The sequence below is a fragment of the Seriola aureovittata genome, chromosome 16 (genome assembly GCF_021018895.1).
Source record: "Seriola aureovittata isolate HTS-2021-v1 ecotype China chromosome 16, ASM2101889v1, whole genome shotgun sequence".
NCBI classification, from domain to species: domain Eukaryota; kingdom Metazoa; phylum Chordata; class Actinopteri; order Carangiformes; family Carangidae; genus Seriola; species Seriola aureovittata.
This window is the reverse complement of record NC_079379.1, coordinates 22,121,888-22,149,616: the sequence shown is the minus strand read 5'-3', so window position 1 is coordinate 22,149,616 and position 27,729 is coordinate 22,121,888. Positions and strand designations below refer to the sequence as shown.

At 39.5% G+C, this 27,729-nt stretch overlaps 1 long non-coding RNA gene across 1 annotated transcript in view; it reads left to right on the top strand.

Annotated features, from left to right (window-relative positions):
- Positions 1–9,731, top strand: part of LOC130183969 (uncharacterized) — a 31,708-nt gene extending 21,977 nt beyond the window's left edge. Inside the window, exon 3 of the long non-coding RNA XR_008829908.1 lies at positions 9,642–9,731. This is a non-coding gene — a long non-coding RNA (uncharacterized LOC130183969). The remainder of the gene's footprint in view (positions 1–9,641) is intronic.
- The last annotated feature ends 17,998 nt before the right edge of the window (positions 9,732–27,729 follow it).

Below are 27,729 nucleotides of genomic sequence, written 5' to 3'. Positions count from 1 at the left end.
TGGGGACACCTTTGATAGGTGTGTAACTGTAACTATGTAATTTTGAATGATCTGCAACAGTCAAATCAATACTTTAATACTTAAATAAGTCCATAGCTTAGAAAAAAAACAATAAGAATCAGGTGAAATCTGCTCCATGAAGGGTAAACGGTTAAAGATGATTTTCTGAGGACATGCATTATCTAGTGTTGGTGCGTATGCTCACGTGTGTGTTTTTAATTAACGACTTTAAACACATTCATGTTGACTTTGTGAACGGAACCTCGTATGCATAACGGAGAAAATGTGTCTTGCATACATCCAAATGGAGTCAGCACAGATAAGGAAGATATTACAATAAAATTCTTGTTCTCATCAAGGCTGGATTATCCCAGCGGGAACCCCGGGGCAGACTCCTTTTTCGCAACACCGCCTAGTGCAGGTATCTGCTATATACTGCCCCATTTAAAATACCACTCTTTGAGCTATTTCTGCAACCCTTATTTCATGTTTCAAAAGTAATCTTGGTTATTTAAATGATAAGAAAACATTTAAAGACATAATACGTAACTTAATAAAGTGTGTATGACTTTGTAGTTCGGTTTGAACTTTCATTGGTCTTTGTAAAATCATATTTGGCAGCCAAAACCTGTGAGATGATGATGTCTATGCCAACTGTCAGGACAGGTGAGGGTGAGACACGATTGGAGAAGCTATCCTATTAGGTTGTGCTGAATGGGTGAGTTCTCCAGGGAGGAGAAAATCAGGAGAGAGCTAGGGAAAATCATGGCTTTTCAACTTTTCAACAAACTCATCGGTGTGTCTCCTGAAATAGTGCCGCAGTACCAGACCTTGGTTGTCATGGTTACAATAATAAACACAGGGGCTGTTCCAACAGCTGCGTACTGTACATTCATTGCCATGGTTACTATAATAAACAGTCATGGTTTGGTAAGGTTTTACGAAAAGATTGTGGCTTGGGTTAAAATGAGTACTTCCTTGATATTAGCCAATGTTTGTTGTTATGGTTACAATAATAACAATGTAGTTAGCTTTGTCATGGATAATAGAAGCAACATAAACTTCTATCGTCTTCCAACACCGCTCTCTTGTGGTATATTCCTGTGTTTTGTTGACCCGTCCATCCACCACAACCTCCACCGCAGACTTATACGCTTTATACTACGTCACCGGACCTTTCCCTTTGCTCCTGTCATAATTACTACGGCCACTAGATGTCGCCTTACAACAAAACGTACCTATGGGTCATAATTACCTGCTGTACAAACGACCTACGGGCTTGTTTTCATACATGAGGACAGTCTCAATGTTTCGCTCAGGAGTTGGTGGAGGCTAAAACAGAGCTAAAGGAGAGTGAATATTGCACTTACTGTTTTTAAGACTTCTCATCGACGTCTTACAAGTTGAGCTTCGAGGTTTATTCTTGATACTGAAAACAGCAGTTTATCCAAGTTCATGTGATGTGACAGAAAGCTCCAGAACAGCTACCCTATGGACCTTGTGGTGAGATTATTTTATCAACATAAATATACATTTTTTTTAACATCCAAACAACTGCACACTGAGGCTACACTGCCATACCAAAAAAACCGCATTGGTGAGTTCCACTCTATAATGGTATCATTCACTTGGAAAGTAAGAGGGGAATATTATATTCATTTATTTATTTGTGGCAATAGAGACACTATGAAACAGGATATTAGAAGTTCACACAAACAAATTAACCTGAATAAGACCTTAACTACAGTGAAGCCAGTTGCTTAGTTACTCAGAGTTTGTAAAAACAGCTGATGATTCTCATCTGGAAGCAAACGACATCTCAGACAAACACACTACTGGCAGAATGAGTCTGGAATAAGTCGTTAAAGCTCAGCATTATTAAAAGCTGAGAACATTCATAAGTCAATGACCTGAAGTTATTGATTACAAGTGTCAAAATCCAACAAAAAAACATTCATATCCAAAGAATCTGATGCTAAATTTAAGAGGTGAACAGAAATAGAGATGATAGATGATATGACTTCTATTCATAGAGAGAAGCTCTACAGAAGCTTGTCATTTTGAGGAATAGGGAATTTAATAGCTACTAAACTGAGTAGCTTATAAAATTTCAATGCTAAAAGTTGTAAATCATTAATATCACTGATATAAATGTAATTCAACAAGACTGAGAATCTGAAGTCTTACTAGGAGCCCTTAAGGGAGTGCAGTGTTCATGACATGTTACAAGGAAGGTAGATGACAGAGGGAAGTAGCTGCTGATGATTTTATTATTCTTAAAGAGGCTATTTGTAAGTTTTCTCTGCCATAGAACGCTGGTTTCTTTTCGGGAGCGGGTGGTGGTGACTGTCTCTTGACAAGAGCATCGGCCGTCATTGCGTTTACAAGACAAGATGTAATAATACACCTTCTGAGCACCACATCACTTCAGGGTAGATTGGAGGCTACAGTGAGTCAGGCTGGAGCTAGCTGGTTAGCATGCTAACTTCAGTAGAAAAAAAAGACATGAAAGGGATAGAAGCAAAACTAGAGGGTTGCTTTGCATCACTGGAGACAGCTCTTGGTGAGTAAAGGAATGAAGTTTGATGATGAACTTCACAACGTTTCTTCTAGACTGATAAGTAAAGCTGTTGCTAACGCTAATGTTAACGCTACCTATATAGCAATAGCAAAACTTAGCTCCTTTAACCTGTGTCAACCGCAATCAGGCAGAATACACAGCTCAAAAGTCACAGATATAGATTTAGTTGTTTGAAATTTGAGACTATAACATTTTGAATTGAGGATAACACGAATATTCTGTGGCCAGCAACTGTTTTTGCATCCACGATTTCATAGCCTGAATTTTAGATTGTAGAAATTTAAAATTTTTTGGCCTGATGGTAGCACCAGGGAAAGTTTACAGGGTTGGGTTTGGGGACACAGGAACATTAGAATTCATTTTGTGGAGAAATCCAGCCATTGTTTTTTTGAGGTACAGTGCCAAGTGTTTTAGAGAAAGGAGAATTTTGATGACAGCAGCAGAGGAAAAGCCACAGGGTCACCGAAATTATAGAAATCATCCCCTGAAGACCATAAAATTTCCCGCCGAATATTCTGACAATCTGGGCAGTTGTTGTTGAGAATTGTATAGCCCAGCAACCAGTATCGTGATGCCCAGTGTGGAGCACGTTTCTCCTTAACCGTGACATTTGGTGATTGGATAAGAAGCTGTGTTCATATTATTTACTTTACCAAAGGCAGAACAACCACAAAGAAACTGTAACACAACCCATATTTGATTTGATCTGTTCCCAGGTAGAGGTAAGCCATCCCTTTGTGGTCTGCATCGAGCTCTAAAGTGGCAACCCTGTGTGTCAGAATGGAAGGAAATTGTTCGCTCCTAAGCAGGGCACATATTTTGATATTGATTGCAGCCTATCGTCGCTTTTCAAGGAGATTAGCTAAATTACCCTCCCCATAATTGGGACTTGCACTTAAGTAGAACTCCACTGTGAGAGAAGATTTAAAATTCCATTAGTGTAAATGACAGCTCGGCAGTGGGTTTAAGACGGGTCTCGTCTGATCAGCGTCCAAAATGTTCAAGGTAATTGATGATGAAAAAATTAGCCTGCCTCTGCAGGGTGATTGATACCAGTGACTCTCTAATTACAGAGTTCTGCCTTTTCGAGAGGCCCCTCGCACTTATGCATTGTTGGAAAATCTCTACCCCTTCCACTCGAGTCAAAGAACTAATGACGGGATCATAATTTTCATTTACGGTGTATGTATGTGGTCTAATCATATAGTGACTCATGAGTCATCAGAAGTGCTAATTGTATTTTTTTTTTTTTTCTGTACTGCTCAGTTATACCTGCTTATACCTATGGAACTTAACTCTGCACTTACCTTCTCATTGGTTTATTTCTTGAATGATTTGAAGAATATGGAGCACAGAAATTACTAAATATAGTCAAAGCTTATCAGACAAGTTTAAAATATAAATTAGTACATGAATAAATAACACTGCTAGTTAAATAATGAAATTGAGTGTAATAAGATAGGGGATAGAAAGATAGGGTTAAATTCTATGTATTATACTCTGTTATCTTTCACTGTGTTTTTATTTTATGTGTTCAGTGGAGCAGTTCAAAGAACCATGTGGCTAACTAGCTAATCTGACAACACTAGTTAAGCACCAGCCTCATCTTGCTGCCCAGATTTACATATAGTATGGGCCAAAGACGAGATATGCCCATTTTTGCGTCTAAATCAAATTAAATTTACAAAAGTGGTTTTATATAAGCTACATAAATAATGTATCAAATTAAACTACAGAATATACTTTAATGTTTCAAATAACTTTGGGAAAAAATAAAATGTGAACATATAGTCCTAGGTGAAATCATGTTCCGAACTACAAAATCATCAATGTAATGCCAAAAAATGGGACATTTAGTACTGACAAATGTGTTTTACACTTGATAAATATTAATATTTTAATGCACTTTTTGTATTTTGTTAAATTTGTAATTGATTTTTTATTTTTTTTAAGATGTTCTCAAACAGAGAGTTTTACAAGACACAGACAAAAAAATAAATAAATGCAGATCCAGCAGCTAAGGCAAATCTCCTTACCAGGAAGACGAGAAAGGTCTTGAGGATGTATTTATTTTGCGACTTATATGATAAACTACATTTTGTTACTTTCAGGACTCCATATTGCTGTAGTGGAGATGCTGGTATGATTAATGACTTGCTAGGATATGATCTTCAAGTGTGATTCATGCAGACGATACTACACTACAGTAAGACTTCAGCATTTTCCTCGTGACTCATTTCATAGTTGGATAAAAAATATCCTTGCCACTATTTGTCTGGCATTATCCCCGCTAATGTTTATGCAAAAATGTACAAAGTGATTAATTACATTCATTACAAAGACTTCATATGGTGAAGATGTGATCACCTGTTAAATTTAATCCTCCCTGTTGTTGTTTGCTGTTGTTCCCAGAATTCACAGCAACATTCCTGGTGTTTTTCTGTCTATCTATTTCTATCTTCTGAGAAAATGTGTTTTATAAAAGTGAGTGAGAGTTTTATTGTTTTAAACAGAGAAAATTCAAGCCCACAGATTTTGCTCACTTTATATTTCTGGTACCTGTTATTACAGTCACAGGATCCCCGTGCCCTTCGCTCTCTGTGATCTCCAGCCGCCTTCTCACCGTCACCGAGACAACAAGGTCTCTTCTACTGCTTTATTTCACACTTCACTTGACATATTCTTCACTGAGCAGACCTCCGACTCATCAGAGCTCCACACCAGCTACAGAAATGTTATGCTAATGTTTCCCGTGGTCTATGAAAAGTGGAGAGGAGTGGAAGTATATTGAGTAAAACCCTTATTCGCTACTAGACTAGTTTTCTGTTAAAGGGCAAACTATTTTCTATGAAGAATCTTTGGCTAAGTGGGAGTGAATTTTTGTTAAGAAAAATACCAGAAGGGTAAAAAGGTGAAGTGGAAAACAAAGAAGTTGAATTACCACCAGCTATGGGAAAAATTTAAATAACAACCCTAGAAATAAGGTATGTCTGTATGTCTTTGTGTAGAAGCAGCTGAATAATTGATGCATTTTTGTGGAAAAAAAACTCCCATTTGACCCCGATAGTGAACTCAGTTTCACCCCAGTGTCACCCCCACTGCCCCGTTTTAAGATCAACCCCCAGCACACCTTTAAAGACACCCACACATCAATAAAATATTGACAGTAAGAGCAAATGGCATGGTTAAATATTTGTAGTCGACTGCTGGACACGGTGTGATGAAGATACGATGAAGACTTGCGAGGCCAAGTCGTCCTGATATTCCTGCCCGAAAAACCAGTTTCAGGGGAACATTTTTATCACCCGTGACTTGATACTACACATACGTAAATGTCACTCCTCTCCATGTACTGCAGTGTCATGTCGTTTTAACAGTGACAGTTTCTGTCTGTCCTCTGCTCCACAGTTGATATTGTGCTGGTTAACTGTGCTTCTTCTTTAACGCTCTGAGACACTTGGCACTGGACTGATCTGATCCTCTTAATGCCCTTGATATCCAGACACCGGGAAATGAGAGTAAATTGAATCAGCATTGTGAGTGACAGAGGCATTATGGTCCGTGGGTTGGCCGTCCGGAGCCACACTCCCAACAGCAAAGGAGAAACAAGACGAATTGCAAAGGCTTTGTAGCTTTTAACTGTTAACGGCACATAGCTAATAAACAAATATGAATACATTATTTGGATATGAAACAAACAGCATTTGAATTTGTTAGCACAGCTCGCCTCATACGTCACACCATTTCTTTTCAGAGTCAAAAACAAACACATACACACTGTTACAATCTGTGTAATTCACTCTTTACATTTGCATCAATGACAAACATCCTTAAATTAATTTAGAAACATACACAAAAATACACTTATAATTTAAGATCTCCAGCACCAACAGGGATCCAAGTGATTGTTGTCTGTATCTTTACCTGCTAGCGCCCAAAGAAACATGACTTTTTATGATACAGATTGTTTTTAATGTTAAAGAAATTGACTGTAAAACCGTGGAGGTTCAGGTTCCATCATCTTCATCAGATTTATTGGGCAGATCAGGATACAACTTATTAATTAGTGATATTTTTTTTTACCTCTTGATCCAATATTTCAACCTCGCAGCTTGAACGACTTGACAAGAGATGAGCTGTAATTAGGGTCTCAAAAGTGCTCAAAAATTGTTCTTCTTTTTTTAACAGTCTCTTCCATTGTTATAATAAAAAATCCCAACACTTAACAATAGAACAGCTCCTTTGCTCTTTGTTTCCGTTTTATAACCCACTTTCACTTAAGACAAGACACTAAAAAACTATTTTATTTTCATGTGGACCATCTCCTATTTAATTAACAGCATCTTTATTTTCTATTAAAGATATTTCAGACCATATTTACATTTCATCCCATTAAATACAAACCCTACAGAAAAATCATACAGTGTGGCCCTTTAAGCTTTTCTGACTTCTCCACCACTGAAAACCCTTCTTCTATTTCCTCCATTCATTTCCATCAGGGCTATTAACATTTATACTGCATCTATTCACACTCAGATTACTTTTTTTCTTTTTCTTTTTTGAAGGTAGTTTCAATTACAAATCATGTTTTATTATTTGATTAATTTATTTAATATATTATGTTGTTGGCAATGAAACGTATAACTATAAAAAATGTGAATGGCAGTAGAAAACAGAAAATCTACATTTCTTTCAACAGCTTCCTGCCAGTTCCAGTATGAATCCAAACACAGAAACTGGATCGTCTTTAAAGCTCATTTGAATGTGTAAACTTTTCAAACATTTCCATTTAGATTAGACCACTATATGTAAAAGTAAACACTTGCCTGAGAAAAAAAAAAGAAAAAAAAAAAACCAAAGAGAAAGAAGCAGGGGATATAATCCAAAGGTCAGCTATTAATTCACTTCTCCCCAGGGACACAACTGCCAAGGTCATTCAGCACCATGGCCCTGAGTATTTCTCACCTCCGAAGCAAATGAGACGGTGTCATCTTACATCGGGATGTGATGGCTTTTATTTTCTCAAAAGCTCCATCCTGCTGTCAGAGTCTACACCCTCAGTAAAGCAGTTCAGTGCTGCACCCTTACAGGGGCCGCCGGAGGGCCGCTGGATACAAGAGAATAAAAATGGATTCACGTGTTTGATGGTAATTCGTGCTCTCCCAAGGATGTTGTTGGTGGATGTTGTTTCGGGCTTTGTTTACTTTAGATTTTAATAAGAAAAAAAATGGCTTTCCTTTTTCTTACCAGTCAGTAACCCCCCACACACATTTTTCTCACTTCACTCTGCCAGTCGGTGAACTAATGTTCAAGCTCTTAATTCTCTAGATACTGTGACTATAAACAAAAACATTTTACTAGCTGGGAAGAAATATACAGGTTTTATATTTGTTCTACCTGTGGATAACCTTGTAATTCCATGGGAAAAAACAAAAACACTTTTACAGTTTACAGTCCCTTTTCACCTTGGTATCTGAAGGGAAGATTAGAAGCTGTTTCTCACTGATGCGTGCATGTCGTTCAGTACCAAACACACAAACAACTTAACCTGCAGGAATGTGTCCAATATTAAAAGGTGCAATAACAGTAACCGTAAGACTGTGTATCTATGGTAGTTGGTCAGTTGTGTGGTTGTTGATCAAAGACAGTGACTCAGCATTAACTCTATATTCTGCTGGGATTTTCTTCTATTAGCCAGGTGTAAATTTAGCACGGCCAAACCAACCAAATTTCCACATAATTTGAAAAAGAAAATGCTAACATAGAGGTTAACTTGGGCATTTTTTCCCATGTGTTTGGGTGAAAATGATTGGCAGGGACAAAAATCTTTCTATTCTACTGAGCAAGAATGTTATAGCTAGCAACAGCTAAACCAGACATCCATGGTTGCCTGCTGGGGATGGAAATATGGTCGCTGCCTTCAGAAACAAAAGGACATTACTGTTCACTACCTACCCAGCAACAAGCTGCAGACAAAGTTAGCGGCTAGCCGTTGCGCTGCTTTTAGCCAATAAAGAGCCAAGTTCTTTTACAGGAATGGTAGAAACCAAAACAGGAGGTTTTCTATTCTTAAACCTGCAACAACAGGGCAGCAGACACAAGCTGTAAACACAACATTGAGATGGAAAACCAAAACAATGAGCTTAAAGACACTAGCTCTTCTGGGCCATTTGATTCATTGTTATTATAAAAGATTCTGACTATAGCTGCTTTAATCTTTATGTTGACTTTGTATTGTATCATTTAATGTGCTGCAATCAGGATATGTTTTATGTTAATTGTTGGTTACTGCATGGATCACATATAATCTTGATCATGACCAGTTTTCCTACTACTGGACCGTAGTCCGCCCGCTACACCGTGTAGCCGAGAACCCTTCCTGGAACTGCTATTTTCCAGTGTGCTCGACATTATTGTTGTGTGACATTATCTTGTTGTGTGCCATTAAGCTCTCAAAAGTTGATTTGTCAACACATTGTAATGTGCTAAGTATAAAAGCATGAAGCCTGGGAAGACATGTATGAGAATAATAGAGCGCCAAGGGGGACGTTAACTCACCCATCTATTAATTGCGCTGACTGTTGTCTGCAGCCTGACATTATAAAAGAGAGATCTGCTGCACAGCCAGACGGCAACAAACAAGCTGTATAGAGTGCATTAGCTTAAAAAAAAAAAAGAAAAGGCGTGCAATATCATTCAGTATGATACTTAGAAAGCACTTGAGTTGCATCTCATGACTTCTGACGGTTGTACTGCATCACACAGGAGAAATTAAATGACAGAATCCAAATGCTTTTATTACATGTTGATAGCAGCAAACCAGACAACAGGAGTTACACAGCCTCTCTGTTAGTGTGACATACTTATGAGAAATTCATGCTGAATTTAATCTATTATTCACTATTTACATAATTGATCAGCTTGTCTGCAGGCCGTATTAATAGAAAGTGACAGTTCTTAAGATGAGAGGCTTTGGAGGGCGATGCGGTAGGTTCAGGAAGCCAAGCAGCTGATTCGCCACTGATTTAATGCCCCATTTTTTTGTTCCCCGTGGCCCCAGAGTTGGATGGCGACGAGACCATCGGAGGATCCTAATGAGCAAATTGAGTTAGGTAAATCACCACCTGTACCCCACCAAACAAGATGATTTCAGGCTCAGAGAGGGAGAGAGAGAGCTCTGGCGTCATTTGTCTTCCTTCCTCAGTTTCCGCGGGATAACTGGAATTAAATGGGCCATATTTATCATCAGTGACAAATGTAAGGGATATGGTCTACCTGTCACAGCGGGGAGACACTTTGATAAAGTCAAAGCAAACAAATAATACGCTTTACCCTTGCTCGGACTGACAGTGATTCACATTTGCAGACTAACAATCCATGACAAAGAAAGCGGGTACACATATCATCGTTTCCACAAAAGCCCAATAAACCTGTAATAATTTAATTCAGTTTATCATCCTCTCTTTGTTCATGTCATACCTCATCCTCGTCCAGAGGCTTTTTTTTGGATGTGCAGTGAAATCAAAGTCAAATAAAGCTTTGCAAATAATAAAATACATTTTTTTTTTTGTCTTTTTACCTACAGTTTGCCCAGAGTGAAGAGGCCATGGTGGTCTGTGACAGCGCTGATACTGAACTCGTGTTAGTTGCTGGTGGAAGAGGGAGACCTTTGATGGCTAATTAGTGCAGGCAGCTGTCAGAACAGTAATGGCAGAGATTTGAAAGTTTTGATACTACGGTTATATTTATGCTTTCACAGCTCGCTTTGTTCTCTCAGGGATTATTGGGTTGCTGAGGATGGCGCTGGTGAGGAGGGAGTTGGGGGGAGGGAGGGAGGAGGAGAGGCGAGGGGAACATCAGATTTCCTCTTCCTGCGCTGGATGTGACCACATTAATTATAGATCTTGCGAAGCGGTTACATTCATTCGGCATATTTTTAGAATATGAGAGGCCGATTTAGTTCTTTAATCAAGACGGCAGGTGTCGGCTCGGTTCAGAAAAAAGATACTGAAAGCTTCTTAAAGTTGTCAGAGGGTGACATTTTGAGCAGGCTGAGGTGTGAAGTGTCTATTTGTGAAATCTTTCCTGAGGCTAAAGGTACAGGTGAAGGCCTTAATATACTGTGGGGTTCAATTTGCTATAATATATAAGCATTTACGGTGTAGGGTTTATATCTCTGTGTGTCTGTAATCTGAAGACCTCTTCACGAGTCGTGAGCAGGGGGTGGACAGAAATCTGGAGAAGTACTCTTAATTAGAATTTAATGAGGTAGAAGTGATATCAAAAAAAAAAAAAAAAAAAAATGCAAACATGTGTTCAAGTCAGTAAAAGAGAGAGATTCATCCCCCAGCACAGAGTTTAGACTCATTCTACAGTGAGAAACCTCAAAAACATCATCCCCTCCCTGATACGTTTTCATAAACTGGGTATTCTTAATGTCTTTAATTATCGTATATAGACAAGCATCATCGAACACGAGGCAACTTCGGTTACTCTCCATTGTACTATGTTGATCAGCTCATCATCTGTTCTGTTCTGACGGTGCCAATAACATTGAGTTCAAGCTTTTGCAAAGTGACGCATCGTACACCGCGTTTAAATTTAACCGTGTTCTACAGATGCATTTCAATCAGGAGAGCAACAAATGAGTTTGAGAAATTTGAAGTAAAATGGAATTAATTGTGAACAGGCGGAATCGACTTTGGCAGAAGGTGGATCGCCATGGGAAGCAGTCAATGGGTTTAAGGTCTTTCCAATTAGAGGAAAACTTCACCCCCCCCCCCCCCCCCCCCCCCCCCAACAGTCGCTCAAAAACGGGAAAAGCGGGAAGATGGGTGGCAACTCAACTGCTAGCAACATTAGCATTGCGCTAACGTAGTGCCATTTGGTTGCTACACTGGTAGGAGTGTTAATACTACACCAACCAATGAGCAGCACAAGACTTTTTTTGTTTTGTTTTGTTTTTCCGCTGTAATGAGAATATCATGTTGATGTCAATAATATCGGCATGTATGAAAATCCTGCTGTTTCCTTAAAATATACCAAATACTATATTTTGCACTAGCAACACAGGATTGTGGAAAGAGATTTTTTTTTTTTCTTCTCTGAACTATTTTAACCATTTTAATGTGATGCATTTTCAATCCAAAGCGCTCAGTCTGCAGCTTTATCAGCTGTCACCACGTCCCACGCTGAAACTCTAAACGCATGTCACACTGATCACCAGAGCAGTGATCATAGAGTCTGACAAACGCTTGCGAAAATCATTTAACAGCCACCAACATGCAGTAACAGCTGACGTACCTTAAACTGAAACCCGGAGCAGACTGCCCGAGTTAATAGTTAATAGATAATGGATGTTTTGTACCCAATGCTTTTATGTTTCATGCAGTTTTTAAGGCACAGAAAAAACTTTTCATGTCAGTCCCTCATAAGCTCTCGGCGTGTTGTCTTCCCTGCTTGTGCGTGACCTCGGTCAGAAACCGGTTTGTAAGCTCAGTAGTATCACTCTCTCAGCAGACCCTTTTTGCGGTGGCTAATTTGACCAATCAGCAGCAACTTTACACGTCTACTCCACCTTATTTACAGTTGTCGAAAAAAAAAAAAAAACCACACACTGCTACAGAGGGTGACAACATTGTGCACACTTTTTGTTTTCTGTCAGATCGCCAGTGCCTTTTCAAAGCTGTTACCAGTGATTTTAGAGCACTTACTTCAGTCTCTGAGTGCTCCCAAGTGCTTCTGACCATTTCCTAGCACTGGCATCCTTTATTTGAGTTGAGAACTGAGCCTTTTTTTTGGTCAAATTCAGCTCAGATTTTTCGAGGTGCTGTTCTTTTACAAACTCCTTACAGCTGAAGATTTTCAGTTCCTGCACCTGAAAAAAAAAAAAAAGAAAGTATAATCGCTGCTAATACAGTATTAAAGTTGAGTTAATGAATCTATTTTGCAGCCTCTTGGTGGCCTCCACCTCTTAAAGGTGCACTTGGTTTTAGTCCGCTTCCACAATAGTGTCTGACAAAACTAGATTGCCTGCAAATGCTGTACAGCAGCGGTTCCCGACCGGTGGTCAGGGCCCATTGTAATAACAATAAAAACTCATGGTGTTTTTTCATGTTTCCTGTATTAAGGCCTATCACCGTGATAATGTGATGATAGGAACTTTTATGGTGTTGCCAGTGGACCCTGTGGTATTATTGTTTGCTATCTCTGATTATGTGCTAAAATATTAAAGCCGTGGCAAAAACTGAAGTGTCAAAATGGATAACTGGTTAAGTTAAAAGGAAAGAGTCAAGAGACAGATGGCGAATTGAAAAGTGATCTCTCCTGCTTTTAGATCAAGTAAGTGCTCTGAGAATGTATTATTTGGCCTCCAAGTATTGTTATGGGTTTCACAACACTTTTTTAGATTTTCAAGATGGCCATGAGTTGGAAAAGGTTGAGATCCGCTGCTGTACAGTGATTGTGCTCATGCTGATAAAACTCCGAGGAACTTCCTGGTAACTATCTTCCCAAAAAAGTGAAGTCCGACTTCCGAAAATGGTAAAATAAGATAAAACTTCAGATGCATGTGCATGTTGTTGATTCAGCTATTTGCACATGCATGAGTATGGATGTATTGACGCGAAACTCCACTAAATTTACACATCCATCTCCGCTGTTAGACCTTGGGCGGTGCTACTACATGTGTGAAAAAAGTTATATAAAATGAAAAGTGAGACTACAACTATGAAAATGAAAAGAAAGCAGGGGTGTGGAGTCTTTCCAGACTTCCCTTTTGTAAAACTTTCCATCATGAGTGTGACTGTGATACAGCAGCGTGATGCTGAATTGAAGGAGCTCTATTTAAAGAGGGTAAAGAGGCCACTAATATTACATATGCACTTTCTTTTTTTTGCACCACACCGCTGCTTGTCAGTGTCACTGTTCACTCACTGACTAATCACATTAGAGGAGGCTGCAGTTTAAAGCTGGTTAACCTCAGTGTTCAGCCGAGAATGAAAAGCAAACAGAAATTATCAAGACAAGGAAAAAAAAGCATGTTGAACATTTAATTTTTTTTTGTTAGTTTTTAATATTAGCAACTACTGAATATTGCCTAAGAGTTACATTAAGATAAGCACAACTCTAAATTTGTCCTAGATGTAGAAGCAATATGCTAAATGGAAATGTAGATTTTCGCATTAGCATAGCATAAGAGTAGCACTTACCACCTTGCATAGGGAAGATATTTTTTCCATTTTGCACAGTTGCACATGAATGCACCATTTCAGCAGGCATTTCAATCAATCTTCACTTTTTAATTTCCATGCAGACTTGTAATTAAAAAACAAAAATATAAAAAAGCATGGCTACGGGTGGGTGATCCAAATAAAATCTCTGAATGGATAACACTTGGAACGCAGTATTATTTTAGCTAATGATGGGATAATAGTGCATAACCAGCAGCAATTTTATAAGGGAGAGGAATCGATTTCTAAAATAAGCTAACCTCAATCAGCACCGGTGGAATCCCAGCACATTATCTGACTGGCAGTAACAGTTTGTGCCGTTCCCATGATAAGGCGCTTTACTGCTTAGTTAACTAAAGTTTATGTAGCTGTTCATTAGATAAACAAGCATCAGGCGTGTTTACTCTCAAACACCTCGGTTGCCGGCTCTTCCTGTCTATTTGTGGAGGATGCATTAGATAGAGCTGTGTGGCTAATGGAACCTACCTGTCTATTGTGGATGCATTTTATGAGGCAGTGCTGAGGGACTCTCCCGTTCTCGCATGGTGCTTCAGAAACGATGAGGCCATTAGGACCTGGCAGAGAACACGATACATCCTAAGTGTAATTTGTTCAGTCCAGGGATTAAATTAACTCATCTAAGAGCTCATTTGCAAAGGAGAGGATAAAGTCCTACCCTGTCTCTGGTGCTTTCTGGTGTCACCTTGGGCGGAATTTCCTCTAAATGTGGTGCAAAATGATCAATACCCTGAGTAGTGTAAAATGGCAGGTGACATCCTCTGAAGGGGAGATGTGATAATGGATCCCCACACCACGTCTGATACCAGCGGCATGTCGGGCAGCTTCTTCCTCACGATCTCTCCTGCGGTCTGCGCGGGGTGTATCATATCAGCTGATTGTTTTCAATGTGACTTTGATTGATATCAGATCCATGCTGTTGTCTAGTTCACAGACCAGAAGCTGGCTCTCGTGGGGTATCGCTTACCTGCGAGTCGCCACATTACCTTTGCCACGGCTATACACTTTGATACATGTGATGGCACCACAATACCCCGCATCTGCTCCACCTGCTCCATCTGCTCGTCCGGGGTGTGACATGTTCTGTAGATCAAAGGGAGTGAATGGAGTCGTTCAATTTTGACAGATCAATCCACCCCTCAGGAATGTGTCCTACAGCGTGACAGCTCAAGTATGAGGTGTTTTGCTCTGTTGCTATCATTCTTCTATCCTTTTTTATTTATTTTTTGTCCCATTTTTATTTTTTTTTAACCACAAATGGAAGCAACTGGCACAGCAGAGGTTTGATTTGCTTCAGTGACATGATGGTAAAAGTAAAGGCTGTGAGGGTAGAATATCTGAAATACATATCTGAACATACACTTAATGGCTACAGGAAACTTGAAGTCCATCACCGTTCATTGTGGAATCGACCACATGTGGAAAAAAGACAAAAAAAAAAAACACATTGGACTTTTTTTTTCTGAAAAGTCATTTTGCACCTCAGGGTGCAGGTGCTCTGACAGTGAGCAGTCAGCACTCTGTGTTTTGAATGGGTGGCAGCATGGTGCCACGTCTGTGCAGAGCCACCCTTCACCATTTACTGCTTCATCAGCCCAAAATCCACAGGAGTTATATTCATACAGGTCGATCTCACACCCATGCTTTTATATATATATATATATATATATAATATAATATGATATGTATTTCTACAATATATACATAGTTACAAACCTATGGGTAGATATATATGTCAATATATGAAATAATTCCAATTTCTATGTTTGATTTAGTATTTTTTTTTACGTATGTTTTCATATATTTCTTATGCAAATTCAAAATATGTAAATATATTACATTTGTGTATTTTGCTGTTAATACTTTGTTACTTGAGTAACATTGTGAATGCAGGTTTTTTTTTTTACTTGTAATGGAGTCATTTTGTCTTTGCTTATGTAAATTCTGTTTCCACCACTGTCAAATGTGTTTCTTTTAAAGTTACGGTCTTTTTAGTGCCACATTCCCTCTTTGTGTTTTCGGCCCGCTGTGGACACAACACCGACAATTTACCTACAAGGATGAAGACGCCATTTGTAACTCATCTAACTCAGGCTGCTTGAGAGTCATAGCTTCAGCTGAACTCAGCCGCTGTTCCTCATTGTTGCTATGGTCACATGGCGGGCGGCGAGCAGCAAGCAGCTGCTGAAAGAAAAAAAGAAAAGGTTTGACAATTGTCAGCTAAGGTGGCAGCGGGAAAAAAGGCATTTATATACACAGTGGTTGCCACCTGAGTCAGCGGCACGGCGGAAAACAATAGAGCCCATTCAACCCACTAGTTGAAGTCTTTTCCATCTAGTTTCCCTTTGTTTTTCTTTTAGCATAAGAAGCTGTTAGTTTTGAAGGAAGAACATTTCAAGCGAAATGTAAATCAGCTCATAACTGTGAAAAGAAGAAGGCATCCATCAATGGATTCCTTCCCATTTTTCTCAACACCTATTTCTTTCAGGCTGGCTTCAATTTTTAAAATAGTCCAGTGCTTATTAATAACACCCTGCTGCCTTTTCTAACACATGCTGCAGCCTCAATAATCCATTTTGTCCACTCGAAGCTGAGCCGCTGTTGAGTGGAAGTGAAGTAGCAGGGCAAAGAGGTGAGCCGGGTCTCTCCATATCTCTCCACGGGGCCACAGTGGAGCGGCTACCTGGATGTTTTGCTCTGCTCGGCAAATTTTACATGTTGACACACTTCTAGGGTTTTTTAAATATCAGGTAAATCCCCTCAGGTGGGTTGGTTATCACTGTCACAGTTTAGGTGTTTGATGTATAGTAAACTTTATTTGAATCATATCCTGCAGTCAGTGTAATACAGTATAGGCCTTAATAGTCTTGACTGTAAATAGACTGCTAGTGGTTTTTCTACCTTAACAGACAGAGTGCTGGTACGATTTGCCTCTCATTCATCCATTCACTCACACACACACACACACACACACACACACACACACACACACACACACACACAGATGGTGGCGGAGCTGCCATGAAAGATGCTGGCCCCCCCACTGGGAGCAGGTTGGGCGTCATTGTCTTGCTCAAGGACACTTCTACACGCTGGCGGTCGGGCCCTGCGATTAACAGATGACCCCCCCCCCTCTGTGCTTGTACCTGTACAGTAGAGTCTCATGGGACAGAGGACTCAAGCTCTTTGTATCTTGGGACAGGTTGAAAACTATAATCATCACACATCAATCACTGAGTAAGTAATTACATTTCTTTACTAACCAGTTGGCAGCTGAAGATTTAGTGGTGAGCAGAGAAACTTTGACTGCTCAACTCTCAACAACCCCTCAACACGTCGTATCTTTAGTGTTTAACTTGTGCAGAGTCCAACTGTTATTTTACTATCTGGGATACGAAACATCCAAGTAAGGCAGCGAGCAAGTCGACCGCCAAACGTCAAAGTAACAGAAAGTTTCTGGGATTAGTAACTAATGTAATTAAACACATTACTGAAAAAAAGATTTCACATTGACTGTGTTACTACCCAACTAATATGCAGTTGCCTTATAAGGTAAAATCACTGCTTTATTTACGGCACAGTACATGTTGTATTGGTTGATTATATATGATTTCACCTGCTTTAGCCAGAAATACACTTCAGTGACGTCTGTGAGCTGAAGTGAAATTACACTATATCCAAGAGTTATATTCTTATATATGTATATATATAACTGTTGCATGTGTGTTCTTGCCAAATGAACTACTTGTTCTCGCACTGCCTCAGTCTCACTGTGGAGAAGTGTGCACAAGTGACAAATCATCCTAATACTATTCAGCTATCTAGAGGCAATCACAAAATGAGCATGCTGACCAAGCCAATGTATTATTTCCAACCCTGTTAGGGTTCTTTTCATAAATATAAAAATAGACGTTTTTCTGGTGCAGAATGTAAAGGGGGGGGGGGGGGTAACTCAGGTATTAGGGTGCACAGATATCTCTGCATGTATAAATAAACAACCACGGTCAACAAAAACATGCTGTGATTCCTATCAACAGAAAATGCAGGCAATTTGTGTAGAGGCAGCCTTTTATGTCAGCTCTATTTGCTGGATTTCCATACCCCCACCCCTGCCGTTCCCACAGCCCCCACCCGACTCACACCGGCCAGCAGGAAATAGGCATTCAATGCTTTCTAGATGACTTCCTGAAAGAAATGAATCTCTTATGGAAAATGAGAACAATGAATAATGAAACGCTGGATGGGATGTGCCTGACCCGTGCTATTCATACAACCTGTGCCGTTGCAGAGAGCCATGTATGAAATTGAAGGTTGTGATCACAGGGCTGGAAAGAGCTATGGGTAGGACCATTAGAGTGAGGGGAAACAAACAGGTTTTCTTGGTGCACATATAATCATTTGATTTGGGCTAGATGCAGACCAGAGCACTTCCGTCAGGATAAATCTTGCATTTTGCGGCTGTAAGATAGATTTTACATTTTCCCTTCATTCATAACATCCCGCTTTCCTTCTGGGAACGGTGGGATTTTCAATCACAGCCATTTGACAACTTTTTTAGGGTTGTGTAGAATTGAAAAATTGATATAAAACTTTACCCCAGCGGTACAGTATACGGCTCGAATGTGACTGAATGCAAAGTTCCTCAGGGAGGAATAATATAGTCGGAAGTGAAAAGACCATTCACTCTGTGCACGGCCACTTTACGGCAGGAAAAGTGTCTTAACAGCATCATAACCCCACAGAGAAAATAATCCACCAATGACAGCGAACACAGCTGTATAGGGCCAGGGCTGGGAGGTATTCTGGGTTCTGAATGGCTGTTTCTCTGCCTCACATTAGCCTCAGCAGGACGGCTAAGAAAAGCAAGACAAAAAAAATCGTGCTCACGTCGTTTTTTAAAAAAAGAGTCCGACCGCAGCCCTCCAGCTACCGCTGCAATCCTGACATGAAGGAGTCAGCTTGAGCACTTACAAATCTTTCTAATCCCTTTCAACATAGAGCAGCATTTGCCAGACCCCTGCTCCTCCAGGGTCTTAGAGCGAGAGAGAGAGAGTGTGTGTGTGTGTGTGTCTGTGTCTGTGTGAGTGTGAGTGTGTGTGCATAGATCTGTCAGTTAGGGTAACTTCGGATGTGCGAAGGACTTTTGAGAGTCACTAGGAGGAGAGATGAAGCACAGCGGCTGCTCAGTATGAAACTCCACACTGTGCCACTGTGCTGTAGAGCTATCATTTACCCTGTGGGCGTGTGGGTGGCTTACCGCCTGTGAGTTACCAAAGTCTGTGAACGGCATGATCAAGTAATTACTGAAAACTGCCGAGGCTCCTGAGTGTGTGTGTGTGTGTGTTTCGTGTTGCACATTTTTTATCGAAGTGAATGACTTCAGTGCTCGTTAGGCTGTGAATAATTTTATTGAATGCAGTGGCAGGGGTTCCTAACTGACACCCCGCACCGCCTGCTGCGTTTCGGGTCACCGAGCGCCGTTTACGAATCATTGATTTTGTTGTACGACAGCGAAAGACACAAGGCTAGGCTGCGCCTCATCACGGACAATTCCTAGTGAGGCACCAGCAAACAAGGGGGGGGGGGGGGCACCGTGAAGTTTCACAGCAGCCCAATTATGTTTTTTTTTTGTTTGTAATAAGCAAGTATTGCCAGGCCAGTTGCAGCCCCCGCCCCCTCCCCTCGGGGAGTGGGGGAGGGGAGGGGGCTGGCTAATTCTACTGGAGTCGCCAATTCCAATCTAGTTCACCACATCATTTTCATCTTCGAAATGTTGGAATGAGTAATCAGATGATTGATTGAAGAGAACTGCTGTTCTGACAGAACACTGACATGGACACAGCTGGCTGCCTGTCAGAGGGGATGGATGAATGATATATGAGTATCTTTGCTCAAAACAAAGCAAAATCCGCCCACATTTGCAAGGTGATACTGGAGACCTCGCTAATATCCGTGTTCACTCATTTTCCAAGCATGTGAAGCAGATCCAAAGAGCGTTTTTTTTTTCATCTTTTTTTATGCCTGATGACAAATGTGGACGATTGCATCCACACGTTTGTGCTTTTCTGTTTGCCCTGAAAAAACCTCCTGTAGTGAGATTAGAGGATAAAACCCGCCTCTGCAGCCCAGCAAAGCGTCCAACAATTCCAAATTATTAATTATTTAACGTCCATCAACGTCCAGCCACTTAGCCAGACACCTTCAGTGACACAGCAGTGAAGATCTTGAGCCACCTCAGCATCAAATCACCGTCCTTATTTTTAATGAATGCTGAGACTACAGTGCAGCAGAGAGATACTGAAATGCAAGAATACTCCCACACATACAATTTCATAACTCATTTTAAGTACAGATGGAATCATTAGAGGGATAAAACACAATAGAGCTACACTCCATTAAAGGTTAGTACTGTAAATAGCTGCTGCTAGATGATAATAAAAGATACTGTGTTATAATTAAAGTTTGAAATGCTAAAATGATTATGCCCAGTATAGTGTAATACAGCAACGAAAATATTTTAAAGGTAGTATTTAATGCAGAGATATTGTATCAAATGTTTATGAATGAGAGAACCAGTAAGAAATAAGCTTAAATCAAGCAGATAGTACTCTCATGATATGATTGATGCTGAGGGAAAGTGGTATTGATTGATTAAAGTCTCTTTATCATGTTTATGGATTGGGTTTTGTTGTGCTGTGGAGTACAGCCACATGTCCATACTCTCACTTTCAGTGAAGAGAAGAAGAAGAAAAAAAATGCTGCTTCAGGTAATGAAATATGAGGATCTATTGAATTGGAAAAATAAATGCTTTTGAAAATATTGCTCTACAAAGCTAAATTGATGTGGCCTCTGAAATGATCATTATTTAGGGGGGGGGGGGCAAGATGGAGAAAATTACATGGCTCATCCCATTCAGCGTTTTTCATGCAACAAGATACTACACAATGGCTACACTATCTCTACATAAAAGACTGGGCAGAGGGGGGAAAAAGTGCATGCAGCACTACGTGTAAAGAAAGCAGGATCAATAACCAATCTAGGGAGCAGAGAGGGTCAGGCTGAGCAAGGGGAGGTTATCATATACTGCACCTTCAACACATATAATGCAGGAGTCCTCAGTGTGTCGAGCAGCTCTAAGATACCATAGGGTAATACTCAAACTCACGGACACTTTGTGGCATGAGTCAGCACTTAGGTTCGACCATGAGCCATTTTTTTTCTCCCTTCATTAGTGGAACCAACACAGTTTCACAGACGCGGTGGAGACACTGAATTCAATACTGACCTTCATTGTGGTTATCGCTGGTTTCAACATTCTGAAAAGCAACAACCATGACTTACCTAGGCATGTAATAAAGGAGCTATTTGTAGTTTTGCTTTTCCTACATAGCTGTTTACTTGACGAGAGCTTCAGCCATTGTTGTATTGACAAGACAAGAGGATATAATATTTCCTCTGAGCAGAGCTACTTCTTCAGGGCAGATTGAAGGCTACAGTGACTCGGTATCGGAAATTGGACCAGAGCTATCTGGTTAGCATGCTAATTTCAGCAGGAGACAAGACGTGATAGAGACAAGAGTTAACACTGATGTTGATTTCCACAGCTGGAGACAGCTGTTGGTGAGTAAAAGAATGAAGTTGATGTTGAACTCACAATATTTCTTCTAAACCGGTAAATAAACAGCTGTGAATGCTAATGCTGGCTAACTTACAGGTGGCTCCTTTAAAGACACAGCATTTTTACAACATCTTCAAACAACAAACTGTTACTCTCAGCAGTTCATTCATTCATTTCATTTCGTTATCATTGTCATTGGAGCAGCTCTTGTTTACAAGTTCAAGTCTAAAAACAAAACTAGATATTCTAAATTGAATGAAATTGAAATAGCATTCAATTATTTAGTGTCGCAAATTAAATTACATTAAGTTAACTAGAAAAGTTTAGTTGAGTCCATTAAATTCCTGTAAGATTTCTTACAGTGTACAGCTACTGGGAGATTTAAAATACAACAGCAAAGCCTCTGTTAATACAATGAATGCGGATGTGTCTGACAGTTGTTTCACTTATGCATGGGGAACAACAGAATGACAAAACGCGCTTCATTAAGCGACAGCATACCCAATTCTTTACTGCCAGTCAAAAAAACCATAACCTAAAATTGAGAAAATGAGAGAAAGGAATGAGTCAAATAAGAAATAATCTGGATCTGGTCGGTCTGTTTCCCATTGAAGCGGGCTGGTTGAAAATGTTTTACACATTTGCAAATAAATGCAAAGCTTGAATTAGTCATGCAGAGCTGAATGCTGTGATGTTAGCGGATGACCCACATTAACGGAGCGTCTTACAGCGTGGTTTGGTTGGTAGAAACTGGGTTTGCAGATCAGACGTTACCCATTGTGATAGTGTACTAATGATGGACTCATCTATGACTCAGCTCTGTGGTCTTTATTAACCTGATTGCCATTTATCCCTGCATGTCATGAAAGCATTTCACACTACACAGCTTGTCATCATGTCTAAATGGCTGGAAAAGGAGGTGATGGGAGCAAAAGTGTTTGTGAAGCATTTTCCATTTCTAAAGGAATATAAATGTAGTAAGTATACACTTTGGGCATCCCCAAACTACCTAACAAGAAATGTGAAAAAATATGCATGTTTGTCCCTCACCTCGTTATGATGCTTATTTTTTTCTCACAGTTGGGAGAAATAAAAGTTATATGGCATGTGGCTACCTCCCAAGCTTCTTCAGCATAAACACTGAAGGTCTTCCTCACATCATTTAAAAAGCCAATCAATACTATGTCCTTTACAACTCTGCAAGCTATTATAGAAATATGTGATAAAAGCTTTATTTAATGTGAAATTAATTATAAACTTCTCAGTTGGTCCCAGCAGGGTTGCATCCTGTGTTAGCTTGACATCTGTGCTGATAAAACAGCAGACTTGAAGATAAGCAAAAAAGTCTTCTTTTTTTGTGGAAGTCCAAAAGTGTTTGAACTTGTGTAAAAGGACATAAGACCATTATTATCATCAAACAAGTCCCCCATCACTCTCACTCCTTCTCCATAGTCACCCCTGCATTTTAAGTACAGAATTTAGAATATCTTATGAAATAAATGCAAATGAACCTTTTTTTGATAATCAAAGTGTTAAACAACAAACATGCTTTCATGTAGTGAAGTAAAACATACATAAAATGTAGACTGGACACAATTGTTGGCACCATTTTGATGAATTTAAGTTTGAACAAAATAAAATAAAAACAAAATGAGACAATTTTAAACTGTGCTTCATTTTCAGTGTTCAGATGACCTGACAATGAATGGTGGTTTTACTGCATAAAAAGGGAATGATTGTTTTCAGGTTCTTTTACACAATAGCAAAGACAAGAGAGCTCTCCGAGAGCATCAGAAATGCGTTTATGAATAATAATAATTATAATTCCAAAGGCTACAAGGCAATTGCCAAAGATCTTGAAATCCCTGTTTCAACAGTTTGGTAAAAACCTTCATAGATAAGCCACAGTCTTTCTGGGAGCATTAGCTCTATGGACAGATGAAATCAAAGTGAGCTCCATGGGAATGCAATGCATCAGTTTGTTCATAGGTGACGAAAAGAAGCCCATAAACGTGTAAACCCTGTAGACAGTAAAACATGGTGGAGGTTCTACCGTCCTGTTGGCCTGCTTTGCTGCCTCTGGTACTGGAGGCATTGATTGTATCAAAGGAATAATGATATCAGAAGATTACCAAGGCATTTGAAGGCAATGTGTTTCTCAGAAAATCTAGGTTTGAGGCAAAGGTCTTCAGTCTTTCAGTAGGAAAACAACCCAAAGCACACAATCTGCAGCACAAAAGAATTGTAAGGAAAAGATGGACTGTTTTCACTGTCCAACAATGAGTCCTGACCTAAATCCCACTGAAAACCTTTGGAGAGAGCTGAAATCTGCCATTGCAAAAAGGACACCTGCGAACATAAAAGAGCATGAACACATTTTTCTTGGGTAACCTTTGACATTTTATTTAAATATTCTGGTAAAACAAAATTCAGGGGTTCCAATAATCAGGACCAGGACTGTACATGTCAAACATTTGATCTAGAACAAAATATTTCAAATTGCCATTAATGCCATGAAATTGAATCATGGTCCCAGGTGGCTGAATCTTTACTCTTTTTCGTGACTGACCTTTCATCTTGTGCCATTATCACACCATCAGGTCATAATTTCTACTTGTACATGAGAAGTACCACAAACTCAAGGTTAGATTGCCATTCATACTCCCCAGGGGGTAAACCGTCTTGTACTGGACTAATCCATGATAGTGATAAAACAGGAAAATTGTCATTAAATTTGAAATGGAAACACAGTCCCCAGAAAACCTTTCATCTTGTCCCATCATCATGACATCATTTTTTTCAATTATACATATCAAATTTCTTAGACAGATTTTCCATTAACATATTCAAACGTATTTATCATCCCCAGCGGATGAACCCTTTTAATTTTCCCCTAGCATCACCTCAGACCTAAATGTCTAATTGCACACAAGAAACAGTATTTAATGATCGAACAAAACAATTGCCGTCAAATGTTTATGCTCTCAAGGGGAGAAACCCTTTTGATTTTTATGACCCTCAAACTTTCCTATAGCACCCACCTCAGGATAAAACTTACCTTTTAGCTCCATTATGCTCTGAGGATTTAAAAAATAATTAAATTCCCTCTAACATACTAAGGGATGTTGTAGCTTAATTTCATCACATCCACATGATCTAGATGATAAGACAATTGCATTCTTCATTAGAACAGTTATGAGAAAATGCTTTTTGGAAATTTTTATATTCAAAAGTCTAGATGTGATGCCTACTGATGTTCACCGACTGATTCACAAAATTACAGTTCGCCCACCCCACGAAAATGACAGAAAAATCAGTGAACACGAACAGTTCAGGCGTGGTTTTACTCCTGCTTGGCAGTAACCCCTCACAGAGTCCAGCTGTATTTATGGTTGTGGTTTAACAAAAATCTCAGCAGGCCGGCTCCAAAACAGAGGGGAGTCTCTGCTGGAGTGACACAATGAACACGACCACAAATGCAATTTTAGTCTCAAATTTAGCAGCTTCAAACCTTCAAGCTGCTTGCTTCAACAGCTCTTTACCCCCTTATTGTTATTTATTCTTACATGTCATAATACTGTATATGGTAACAGCATTATTAAACAACCACACATTATCACCCGTCAGTCGCTCATTAAAGATATGATGTTCATATCTCTGTCTATATTACATAGTATTTCTTTAATCTGAATGTATTTATAGGATAAGGCTTTTGATATTGTATTTTTTTTTTATTATCTTAAATCCCATCAAAGGACCAAAACCAACAATAAACTAATCTGACTAACAAATATTGTCGATGTAACCAAAGTCTGATTCATCTTATACCTCTGAGCCATAGAGCTCCTGTAATGTCAGGAAACTATTCAACTGTTGAAACACATTCACATCCTGTTTACTAAAACTACAGCACCCAGCTGTTTTAGGAAATTACTGAGCCTTTGTTGCCATGTTTGCAATGTGGGTCAAAGGATGGTTGGTCTGTCGGTCGGTTCGTTGGTCCAGCACTTTTGGTTAAAACTCTTATCTCTCTGTTATTTCTCTGTTATCTCTCTCCGATGGATTCAGGATAAATTGCAATAACTTTGGCCATCCTCTGACTTTTCATCTTGTGACATCAGCGGGTTGAAATTTTTATTCGCTCAATATTTTGATTTAAGACAAAACACCTAAAAAACACATGATTTGTTACACAAAACCATTTGGGAAGGCTTTGCTGCAAACTGTTTGAAAAAAGACAGGCGCTTCAAAAAAAACACTGATTGGTCCAAACTACTGTGTTTTGGCCACAAATGAATAACTTGGAGCCTGGAAAGATGAATTCTCGCTTGTGAGAAATCAAGCTGCTTTGCAAGGTTATGAAAAACTTATCACTTGCCTCAGCTGTACAGTGTTTTATGTTAATTAGCAAATGTTAGTATGCTAACACGCTTAACTATGTTGATCATGGTAAACATACCTGCTAAACATTGGCATGTTAATATTGCCATTGTGAGCATGTTAGCATGCTGATGTTAGCATTTAGCTCATAGTACCACAGTACTTCAGTACAGTCACCCAAGAGCTGCCAGTAGAGTCTTGTAGTCTTGTTAAAGATTTATGTCTTCAGTGGGAATGAATGGACTGTAGGCTGAGGACCACGGACAGGATGGGAATATCCATAAATATTGAAAATGCAGTATAGCATTGTTGGTTTTTTCTCTTTTAATTGGATTTATTGGCAACAAAAAAGTAGAAAAGAGTCAGTTTTATCTGTTAAAGCCATATGTATGCAGTGTTGGGCAGTAGTGAAATACATTACAAAGGAAAATATAAGGAAAGGAATAACTTTTTATTTTTATTTTACTGTAATTGAACGACCTTTGACCAACTCCAACCGGTAGCCCAAAGGTATGCCCAGGCAAGAATTCATCAGGCAGTCACCAGCACACACTTGACCTTTGTGTGGTGCATGTGCAAAAGCGTGGGCGTTGCTCATTGATCACAGAGCGAAAACGTCATCATGTATAAACCTCCCAAATGTCATTAAATTCATGCACTTAATAAATATCTGTAGGGTTAGGGTTACTGATTTACCCACACTCTTTGACCGTTTTGACACTTTTATTCTATGAGCTACTGATGAGGTTTTTAAAAGTCTTAAATTTGATTTGGTAAACACTGCAGAAACCCTGATAAAAATGCAATTTAAAAACACGTATGTCACATGACTGAGGCTTATCAGATAAATCAGGGTGACTAGTGTTTTTTTCTTGCATCAGTTATTGTGCAGTTGAGTGTTTTTGGTGCCTGAATGTGTTACCATGCTGTAGTTATTCACATTAGTTCTAGTATCACTCAGATGCTTAAATGGCTGTTGTTTTAAGCTTTTCACACACAGACATTTCAAATGTTTTCTGGGAATGCTGTGAGAAGAACAAAACTGGAGCCAATCCCAGCTGACATTTGGCGAGGGCGGGCACACCCTGCACAGGTCGCCATTCTATCACAGGGCTGACATACAGAGACAAACAACCATTCACGCTCACATTCACCATTCACACTTTTGGCCAATTTAGATTCGCCTAACCTGCATGTTTTTGGATTGTGGGAGGAAGCCAGAGGAGGAACAAGGAGAACATACAAACTCCACAACGTAAAGGCCGTGTTGGCAGATGCAACACAAACTGAACATTATAACCTTCATGAAGGTAGAATTTTATTGCAGGATTGTTGATTGGTTTTTGGTTTTATGTTGATTGATTGGTCGGCTATATAGATGCATATGTTTTGTTTTTTTTTTTTAAAATAGACAGGTGAGGACGAAACAGAAATAAAAGAAAGTGAATATTGGACTAGTGGAAACCATCGCATCTCAAAATGATTGACAATGTAAAGGAAAAACAAGCCACTGGGTCTCATCATTCTGTTGCTGATGTGCTGTTGAGGCTGCAGGAGGAGAGACAACAGACTGTAGCGTTCCCTGCCCCGTTTACCTGAAGAGAAAGTACAGTTAGATTAGAAGTAGTCCCACGTGGAAGCAGAGGAGGAGCACACGGAGTAACAGTGAGACAAGTTTATTCATTTTAATCAACACACAAAGCTGTGATGCACCAGAAATCACTGTCATCGAATGGGTAGTAACAGGAATATTTTCAGATGGGTCTGACTAAAAATGGATGTGTGAATTGTCGGCCTATTTTCAGGTCTGAATATCTTTTCGAACAAAAAAGTGTAGTATTCACTCGAGTTCCCACTGACGTGATCAATCCTGCCATTGATATTGCATTCACTGCCGCCA